Consider the following 11,659-nt stretch of genomic DNA (forward strand, 5'->3'; position numbering starts at 1 on the left):
GTGGTGTGCCTGTGTGTACAGCATCAGGCCTTACTTTTGTACTACAATGCTGTGCTGCACTGCTTGAACAGCTGTGGCAGAGCTCTGCTGAGAAGGGTAACACCCATACCAGCATGAGGGACCAGCTGTGTGGTCTGCCCTCTGTAAACTGAGACTGGGAACACCCAGGGGATTTGGAGCAGGTTCACAAAGCACTCAGATGCATCCAGACTCCCATATGACAGTACCCTGTACAAGGTGAAACCCCAAACCATATTGTTATGTTTTCCCTCTTCTACTAAGAAGTCTGATCTGCATCCCATAGCCTTCTCATCCACAGGCTGCCCAGTGTGCATATTCAACAGCCATGGCTTAATCTGGGTATTTAGTAAGGACATACCCAATGCCTGTGACTGACACATCTGCAGTGTCTGCTCCAGGAGTAAAGGCACAGTGCCTGGTTCAGGAGCAAAGTACTTTGCTGCTGTTCCATTTGCACAGCTGTGCATTGTGCAACAGAGCCCTCGAGGGATTTTTTTTTCCTTTCCTTTGGCCACAGAGTGACTCTGCATTTGCAGTGCTGCCAGAGAGGCACTGAGTCAGCCCAAGGGAAAAGCAGAGAGGTCGGGCAAAGGCTAGTCCCTTGTCTGTTGGCACCTCATGCAAATCAGACACTACTCATACTGGTTAGCATCAACTGAGCATCCAGTGCACACTGAGCTAGAGAGAGAGGTGATGAGAACTCCCACACTGCACTTTTCCAGGCAGCTGTTCTGTGTAGAGGGGAGAACTTTTAGTCACCATTCTCTTCAGAATGTCTCTATTCCTTGCAAGTGAATGGAATGATCTATTTTTATGCTCAGAAGCCACAGGAAGTAAGTTAACTCATTTGTCTCACCACCCCCCCCCCCCCCCCGGTGCTTTGTTACAGGTTGGCTGCCAACTATCACCACCCCACATATTTTTTAAAATCATCCTGAAACTCCAAGTCTCTATGTATGTCTCAATAAAGTGAGCTTGCAACCAGCACTGGGAAAAAAGCCCTCCATTAATTCATCCAACCTTTTTATCCGCTGCAAAAAGATCAACAGATCCTGACTCTCGAGTCTGGGTTTATGACACCTGTGAAGACCTTGCTCAAGGCATTCACTGAGGCTGCATCTCTAGCCATGTTAATTCTGTATAAAACCAAGAATGGTGTTTGGAGTTATGTCATCCAACAGCCCACATGGCAAAGACATGCTGGTGCCAGTAGCAATCAAGATCCAAGGGCCTTTTGTGTGGTTCAGTGCTGTAGTCCCTTAAGCAGGTGTGCAGGTGTTGCTGTTGTCAAAAGCAGAGGAGCAAGCACTGATCTCTTCATTCTCATGACCAGTGACATGACTTGAGGAGACAGCATGAAGCTGTGTCAGGGGAAGTTCAGGTTGGATGTGAGGAAATTTTTCCTTACCCAGAGGGTGGTTGGGCACTGAAACAGGGTCCCCAGGGAAGTGGTCACAGCGCCAAGCCTGACAGAGTTCAAGAAGTGTTCAGACAACACTCTCAGCACATGGTGTGATTCTTGGGGTGTCCTGTGTAGGGCCAGGAGCTGGACTCAATGACCCTGATGAGTCCCTTTCAACTCAGCTTATTCTTTGATTTTATTATCTATTTCTCTGTCCTCTGCACTCCACTGTCCCTTGACCCCAGGTAAGTGGTCCAGTCTCTCTCCTGTGACAGCTCTGGTCCTTCCTGGTGACTCATTAAGCCACCTGTGACTCTGTTAAGCCATCAGAAGCTATTTGAAGAGTGCCTGACCTGGCACAAGATAAGCAGTGGAAGTGTTTACTTCCCAGCTTCCCATTTGTGTGTAACTGGGGATATACAGGCCACATGTATGCATGCACTTCACTGCATGAAGTGACTGTTCACAAAGCATTTAATAATGCCAGTGATGTATAATCTCTTTGTTCTGCAATTTGCTGCCATACTAATGATACCTTCTTTAAGCTCCAAAAGGTCACCATAAATGGGAAAGAAGTGCTAAAGGGAAGGTTGACTAATGAATATTACACCTTTGGTTAGCAATCTTTTCAATTCTTCTGTTGTCTTTAGCTAGGCATGGGAAAATACACCACTGCTGTTTTGCGGATTTTTTGGTTTTGTTTTTGGTGTTTTTTTTTTTTTTTTTTTTTTTTTGCTAACTGATAACATTTTTATTAGAGAATCTTGTAATCCTTGCATTTTTATAGTGTTTAAAAAGTATGGTAGGATGTGAAATTAATAATTGTCATCTTGCAAGTGTGCTTGACAAGGACAGGGAAATTCACAGCAGAAGCAGACAGCAATCATCATTCAGGTGCATTTGAACTGCAGGTGGACTTGGGCGGTTTGGTGACTCAGTTTACTCAAGGACTGATTTCTCTTTATCAGTATCTACCAGAGAAAAGACTCTACTCCAGGCAACTTGCTATCTAAAGTCTCTCCACCTTCTCCTGCCATGTACACAGCCATATCATGATATCCTTAGTCTAGGGATTTAGGGTGCTACTTAATTGGAAAGTATTGTATATACAAAGGAAATTAATGTGATCTTCACATAATTTCTTGTGCTAAAAGAACGCAAGTGAAAAATAGGAATTGTATTATATTGCCTATGTTTCAACTCCTAAAGGACTGTTAGAAGAAATGAGTAAATTTCTATATCATAGAGTTTCCACAGTATCATAGAATAAGCTGAGTTGGAAGGGACCTATAAGGATCATCGAGTCCAGCTCCCAGCCCTTTTTGAACTCTGTCAGGCTTGGTGCTGTGACCACTTCCCTGGGGAGCCCATTTCAATGCCCAGCCACCCTCTGGGTGAAGAACCTTTTTTTAAGATGCAGCCCAAAACTTCCCCTCACACAATTTCAGGCCACTTCCCCAGATCCTGTCACTGGTCACCACAGAGAAGAGATCAGTTGTACACTCTGATGAGGTCTCCCTGCAGCCTCTTCTTCTTCAGCTTTTTACATAAAATATAAGCAAAAAAATCAAAATCAGTTTCTTGAGAGCTGTGCCAAGTTTCAGGATATCTCTGAAGTCTAGTAAAGAGTGGCATACCACAATCCTACCATAACACAATTCTGATTCTGATGAAAATCACTTCACCATCAAAGCTATCAATTCCTGTGTCTTGTATTCAATGGAAGGGCAAGCATAATCTGATTCTAGGACTAAGATTAGTAATAGCCACACAGCAGATGAAAAAAGCTTTACCATGTCTACAAAATGGAAAAGGATATTTAATGAAGCTAGTTACTAAGACACTACTGTTTGCCTGACCAAGCAGTTAAAGCCAATTTACTTTAAAATGCATATTCAAAGGCAATAAAATGAACTCACCTTCAAGCAGACAGGGTAGGGAGAGCTAAAATCTGAAGCTAAGACATATAATTAAAAAAAAAAATATCTCAAGATCTTACTTGCACATCCTACACAACATGATAAGAATTGTGGTTAATTCTAGCTGTGTGCTGTGTTGAGTCTGTTTCCTTTACAGGAATTTCCTCTACCTCACTGTCATCATCCCTTCCTTTCTTAGTCTAGTTGCATTATGTTGAAAATTTATGGGTCGCTTTCTTGTAAAAAAGAACAGGGGAAACACCTCCTAGTAAAATATCAAAGCCTCTTGGGTTCTAAAATCTTCTATTTGCATTGTGTGCAAAATTGTGTTGGACTTTTTTAGTTTGCTTCATTTAAGAAGGGTAATGTTTCCTTCTTTTTCTTTTTCCATATGCTGCTTTTAAACAGTTCACAAGAATCTGTACTGTCTGAGGTCTACAAGATTATTCCAATACACAATAATATTCACAGTAAGAACTGAGTTCTCCTTACCATTAATGTCCCCAGCTACCTTCCACACCCACTGTAAGTGGGAGCTATATGGGGGCACTGTTACCTTCTATCTGTGTCCTAGCTCAGCCTCCCTAGTTAGCCAAACACAGCCTTGGCAGAGAGGGAAGGCAAGCCCTGATGAATTTGAGCCGTCTGTGACTTGCCCCTCTTGGACCTGCTAGGAAGGCAGAGCACTTCAACATATATAGTCCCACACAGTCCAGCCCTTCTTTCAGGCTTCCTGCTTGGATGTAAAACCCATAAAAGACTGACTGCAGATTGACCCAAACGACATCAAAGCATGTGAGAGCACTTTGCCATCAATTCAGATCCCAATGATCCCTATTCCAATAGAGGATATGTAAATATTTGTCCATCAGTTTGCAACAGACTTATTTCAAGAACAGTAGGACTTGTTTTTCTTTTCTTGTGTGAAGTTCTCTATCTTTACTGCATATTGGGTCAATCACTCTATTGGCACAAGAAGGTTAGAAAGGCTGTTTGTCTCAAAGCAGGGGATTTCAATGTTGCCTCTGTTTATGCACATTCCTTTATGCAATAACCAATATTAATGCTTGATTCTGTTGGGTTCTGAGCATTTGGAGATAAAGGATTTGTATTCTCAGCTTCCACCACATTTTTAGCTCTCTGCTTATTCCAGACCTGAGTCCACTGATGATCAACATTGGTGATTGTCTCCTAAACTATAGTCGATGTTTTGCCCTATTTCAAAATACATGTTTGAGTTATAAATTACAAAAGGCTCCAATTTATCTCTAGAAATTTCACTATAAAGAATTAAGCTTTTGAAGGTGTCCTGACAGACTAGAAAAAAAAAAGCACTTTTGTTCCCTCTTCGTTTAAAGGAATTACAGAGTGCAACACAGCTGAATTCAAAGCCCTTCTTCTTTCATACTCAGATTGTCAGAAAAAATGGTTCTTTCATGGAGATGCATCTTAAAGACATAAAATATACTTCATTAATTTTAAGTATAAATTTTTGTAGTGTCCAAGTAATAAGGCTTACCACAATCAAAAATCAAGCATAACAGTCCAACAATTATATCAGAAATACATTTTAGAAATACAACAGAAGCACCAGTCACACAGAGTTTTGAAAGCCAAGCTACCAGAAGTCTGAGTGGTATGTCATACTAGTTACCAAACTGATGAAAATCTAGTATTTAGTACCAAATATTTGGCTAAGCCTCTTCTCCAATTCACCCTCTTGTCTTCTGCAAAAATAATATAGACACTAAAAAAGCAGCCTCACATATTTGCACTTCCAAGGTTCATATTTATCTTTGACTGCAAGGCAAAGTGCATAAAGAAGAGGGTAAAGGACCACTCCAGAATATCCTCCCAGCTTCCCCTCTCTCCCCGCCCTCTCTTGCCTTTTACTCACTTACCCTCCCACTCTGCTAAAACTTAGCACACTTTATGCTATATCTCCATAAAATTTTACCTCTCCACCCCTGTGGAAAGTCAAGTTTGAGGGCTTTATCTTACCTTGTCCATCTCACTTCTGCTCAAGTGGGGAAAACGTACCATCTCAGTGTGTATGCAGGGTAGACTTGCAGTGCTGAGAGGATTAGGTTTTTTTACTATTCTGGTACTATTCTGGCTTGACACATTTACACATCACCTCCTCCTCTGCCCAGCTATGGTTAACACCTAGTGGGTAAGAAATTTTCCACTCCGATTATCTTCTATACTGAGTCAGTGGTGCTGGTTCTGCTGTTGCAGGAGGTGTCTGAACAATATCTAAACATGAACCTCTGTCCATTTTGTACTAGTTTATGTACCTAGTGAAATAACATACAGTCATAGGTGGTTTCTGGAACTTGTGGGTGATTGTGAAATAAAGGAAGTTGGTGTTACTTACCATCAATTTGCTGCACAACAGTGAATTCTGCCTTGGGCATCAGGGACTAACATATCTAGAGCCACAGAGGTACTTTGAATATACTAATAACTGAATAGCTACATGCCAACAGAGAAATAGCAAAACAAGTTCTCACCATGCAAACCTTTCAAAACTTTTAACTCTCACAATTCTTAGCAGTTAATTAGAAAAGATTGTCTAGCACCTCAAATTCCATGACAATTCCTTCTTACCTTCCATGATAGTCCAGCCTGCTTACTGCAAGCCAAGAAACATAAACCTGACAGAGATGACCACTGCTGAATTTTTGGTTTTCTTTCAGAAACTTACTGTACTTCAGCTTCAAAGTAGGTCAGAGTAGTTTCTCCTTTGCTCTCACGGGAGACCTTACTCTTATAATGGCTTTAATGCCCATTATACATTTATTCAAGGACACGTCCTTGTATGCATATCATTCCTTAGCTTGAACAGCTCTTCTTTCTAGTGCTTTTCTTTTCCTGTATGCATTTGGTAAAAATGCTCCTATTCCTTTCCCTGGCCATTTTACCAAACTAGCAATTAAACTCTTCTAGGATCCCTTTTCATGGTTCCCCTGCTGATCCTCAATGGCTCCACATCACAGGTCTCAAGATCTTGTTTCACTGGAAGCAATTCATTATTTGTCTTTCCTTCATCATGCTGGAAGCTGGAGACACTCCTGAGATTGTCACAAGTTTTCATTTCCAGTGTATGAGTTCCTTCCTTGTAGATGAATTTTTGTTGCTGGTCCATGAAGCTGGTATCTTCCTTATATATTACATAGATAAATATGCTTAATGTATGGCTTATCAACCCAATATGCACAAATAGTGACATTGCTATCACAGCTGAGAGCTAAATATTTACTTTCAAGTCTCCTGAAAGAGGAGGTCTCGTAATGAGGTCTCATAATGAAGTCCTCAAGAGATCTTTTTGCTAGTAAATTCAGATAATTCCTAGTATGTACTGCCTGCTCTTCAAGGCTAGGCACAGTTACTTCTGAATTTGCCCAACTGTTTCTAAAAAGTTGGGTTTGTACAGCATTACAAGTAGTTTTGGAACCTCTTATGGAACAGCATTCCTTCACCTTAGTCAAAACCCCTAAAACAGCTACAATTTCCCAGCAATGAATAGAAAAGAGTTTTGTAACATTATAGTAGAATGAGGTCTCCAGCACACCACTGAAATTGGCTTAGTTATGGTAGTGGTTGAAAGCAATACAGCAATAACCCATACATCTATTTTATTGTCTTTAAGAAATACCTTAAGGCATCAATGTACTGAACTCTATTATTTTTATATTTAATAGGTTACAAGCAAAAAGTATATTACACTGGACTGTCTTGCTGAATTACACTAATTCTCACCTGAAGAGTCCAGATGGGAGATCAAACAATAAGAGACAAAACCCTGTGATGACTTTTTTATATATTTAGCTGACAAAACAAACGAACAAAAAATACTATTGTGCCTATTTGCAGCTGCTTTCACTGAAATTCAGAAAATTTGGATTGCTGAACTACAGGAAGCTGTAAGTTGTGGATACTGCAGAAAGTTTGGTAACTGCTAACCCAATCTAATTCTACTTCAGAAAATTATTTCCCAAAAATACAATCACATTTTCTTTTTCAAAATATTGATTGCTTTTCAAGTACCTCACAAGCATCTCGTTAGGAAAGGCAATGTTTCAAACATTTTTAAAGTCTGCAAGCCAGAACATAGTTGTCTCTAAAAAGAAAGCAACTTTTTTTACACTCTCTGAGAAATCAAGATAGAAAAGGACAACTTCAATATAAAACAACAGGTCTAGAGTAACCTTCCAGGCCAGAAACACACATCTATCTTCATAACTGTTAATCTCTATTTTCTAACAATTTTTAATTACCTGAGGAATCAATCTACCGAATTCGGGATTTGAAACATAAAATTCTGGACCATTTTGCATAAATCAACTATGTACCCTTACATAGGGTACTATGTACCCTTACGGTCTGAGATATCCAGTGAACACTAACCTTGCCCTGCAAATACAGGAGTGTCTGCTCCAACAGATTCCCAGAATCTGTTGGAACATCCTTATTGGTGCTCTATTTTTTTGTGACTGCTGACTGCAACCACTGTGTTTACCTTCAAGTTTAGTAAACACACCGGTAACAACTTGCTTCTGCAGGCATCATCAGTTGCTCTGCAACAGAACCAGCAAATCTTAAGGTTCCCTCTGTCCAGCCCTTCTGCAAATCTCCTGCTTTCATTACAATCTGGAGAATGGTGGAATTGATAGGATTTGTCCTTATGCTTGGATTCAGAGTGACATAGCTGCTTAGGAGGGAGAATTTATTCTTGTTTCACAAGTTCTGCCTCTCCAATATCTCTAAAGAATGCAGATGGTCATGTAGGAACAGAAGTACTTTTAGTAGGAAAAAAAACCCTTGAACCAACAAACCTTATGAAGCTATCAGCCCTTATACAGTACAATCCTACAGCAATGATGCTATACACAATAGTCTTAATTCTTCCTACATTTATGTTACAATTATCAATAGACAAGAAGAATTGATACTGTTTTGTTTCCAGCCTGTATTGTTTCTAGTGGAAAGCGGTCAACCAGCAACACTAAAAAAATGCAGACACAGACCATGTTCTCACAGCCAGTAACTATGTTATAGTACATAGAAAGAGAGACAAGAAATTTCAAGACTGGTGGCTTGCAACAGCTGTCTCCTTACTGATCCCATCTGTGTCCTCCTCAGGGAAATTACATATTTCAATAGCTTTTTTGGATTTGGCTTTGTTTTAATCTTCCTAAATTACAAATGAGATATTGGTTGCTTGTGGTCTAACCACACTTGCTTTTTTTTTTTTTTTTTTTGCATTTTTTCTTCATACCCTAAGCTTGATTTTTGACACTTGTTTGTGATGGTGCATCTCTCCCCCCAGCCCATCAGGTCACACTATGAGCTGAGAAGTGTTCAGTAGGCCTCGGCCTCAAACAGCACATGGATTGAGCTCTCTTGAAGAAAGATTCCAACCCAAATTGTGGCTAGGATGAAAAATTACTATGACTAAAGCCCACTCTCTTGCAACCCTACAAACAGCAGTCCTAAGTAGGACCCTTTGAGCTCTCCAGGACCAGAGTTGGCTGTAACCAGCAATCTCCCTCTCAGGGCCAGTGAACTCTCAACTTTGTTATACTTGGAGAATCACCAGACAACAACAAAACCTGGGCTGACACCCCCACTGCTCAAGGCTCAGCCCTTTGTCCACTGAGAATATCCAAAATCATCTGATGGGAGCACTTCACTGAATTTGAGGGATACCTGATATATACTTCTCTAGGTCTGCGTGCATGCGAGTGTGAATATGTTATAGTACATGTACTATGAATGTTGCTCTCCTAAAATACTTAAATATGTATGCTAGGCCTGTAAATGAGTTACTGTTGTACTGTAGTAAATTCTATATTAATCCTTTAAGTTAAATTGCTTAACTTAAGCTATCAATTAAGTGCTGTTAAACCTTTAGGCCTAAACTGTTGGTCAAGACTGGCTAAGTTTAGCTGTGGCTCTGAACCTTGTGCCTAAATGGGAGGGTCTTCTGAAATGACCCATTACCTCAAACCAAATGACCCATTACCTCAACTCAACTATCATGTAAATTCACTTATACATGATGAGGCAAATCATTACAACTACAGTCTATAAAAGTAATATTAGAAGTTCCTTTTCTCTATGGACTGGCAAACAAAAATAAGGCATTACCTGATTAATGTCAGCAATTCAGTATATAAGAGCAATAAGAACAACATCTGGCATTAGTATGAGTATGTATATCCTTAATTTCCCTTGTTCCCCTTTACCACTGATCCTTAATTTTCTTTGTCCCCCTTTGCCACTGCATCATGGGCAGTGAGGATCATCTATAAAGTGACTGTGTCACAATACCTTTCTGTGCAAAAATACTTCCCCTTTCACAGATGTTGTCATTCAATGTGCATCTGCTTTGCTGGCATTCAAACAACTTGGGAGTTAATGCCATTTAGCTTTCAATCTTCTTTATGTATAATCCTCTGTTATTCTGTAAAATCTCAGGGCAGTCAAATTCTGTATGGTGTCACAGGCTTTAGGGTACAATCTTCATAGGGTGTAGCAGGTACATGTTGTCTCTCCAAGCTGAGGTGAGGGGGCATCCATGGCAAATTCAATTTCAATTTATAGTAGCTGATTCTCATAGAGGGTAGGCTTGGTCCAGAGCTATTAACAAACCATGAGCACCATCCATAGTAACATGTGTAGTAAAACACATTTGACCTTTAATTTGTTAGGCAATACATTGACGACAGTATATTAAAAACTACATGGCTGAGGAGAAAGTTTAATACCTCAGTTAAGTATTAGGAAAGTTAGTAACATTTCTGTAAGATGTTTGGCCAGAAAATTGATGTGCCTAGTTTGTCTGATGACATTTCTGTGCTGACAAAGAATGTCAAAACTTATCTGTGACTAGGAATCACAGGAAACACTGCTAGAGAAGAACTGAACATTGCGATAGGTTTGAGATTTGGAATGTAAAGGCACACATCTGCAGAGGAGAAATCTTCTTCAGTAAAAGCTTACACCAGGGAATGGCTTTTGCCTATGAACTACATTGGCATAGTTCTTTAGTTGTCTGACAGAAAGGAGACCTCCTAGAGCTGATCTGAAGGTCACTACAATGTTTGCCTTTCATCTACCTCTTAACCTGGCAACAGTGTTGTCTCCATTTTGGAAATACATACTTAGCTTTTTCTTTTACCTAAACATCTTCCAGAAACTATGCATGATTAAAGGCTATTTGACAAACAATGTTTCATTCCCATGAAACTTGAGACATTGTCATGACGTCCATCACTCTAACTGTGTTTTCAAGTGCACGGAGAAGGTAATGGAGCTCCTCCGCCTCTGTGAATTAAGTGTCACTGTAAAAGAGATGCCTTCTCAAAATCAGCAGTAATGGCATGCAAGGCAATGACAAGAGTGGGCAGAGCCTTGATGATTTCCTAAAAACCCGACAAAAGATCTTCCAAAATGATTGTCCCTTGACTTCTCTCCACTGATGCTAGGAGGAAATACGGTTCCATTTTATCCAGGAATTTATGTCAGATTGGTATCTTCTGCCAGGCAGCTAATAATAAGGGAGGATTAGCATAGTTTTGGATAGTTATTCTAACATTGTTTTAAAAAACAATATTAAGACAAGAGCTTCAAAGGACTAGGAGTCTATATAGACACCAAAAACCTCATTTTCACCTAAATCCCCTACATGCAACAGCTGAAGGCAGCTCAGGATATAACAGAATCATGGAACATGTCTGTTTGGAAGGGACCACAGTGGGACATCTGATCTGACCTGCTCAAGCAGGGTCATCCCAGAGCACATTGCACAGAATTATGTCCAGTCAGTTCTTGATTATCTCCATTGAGGGAGACCCCACAACCTCTCTGGGAATTTTATTCCAGTGTGGCATCAATTAACAAAATCCATTAACAAAATACTATTTTTTCTATCCCACCCCCCTCTTGTCCCTGTCAAAATGAGCATTTGCAGTCTTCCCAGTGAAATAGGATGCAAACAGTCTTTACCATTCCTTCAAATGATTCCCAGTCGTAGACCATGTACAATTCAGTAGTAAATACTGTTAAACCATCCAAAACTGCCCCGCTTTTTCTAACCTCCCTTTTATCTGTTGGCTTGGGTTTTTTTCTACTTGATGTTGCCCAAAGCCTGCATGCCAAGTTCTTTAAGGCAGGATCTGTTTGTGTCTACTTACGATCCTTAGAAAATACCAAAATACAAAAGAAAGGGCATCTAAATAATAATAAGAGATTGCAAGTGCTGATTTATTTATTGAAGTATATATTGAAGTATATAAAAAGTATATGCAAG

This window comes from Vidua chalybeata, chromosome 2, assembly GCF_026979565.1.
Source record: "Vidua chalybeata isolate OUT-0048 chromosome 2, bVidCha1 merged haplotype, whole genome shotgun sequence".
In the NCBI taxonomy this organism is placed as follows: domain Eukaryota; kingdom Metazoa; phylum Chordata; class Aves; order Passeriformes; family Viduidae; genus Vidua; species Vidua chalybeata.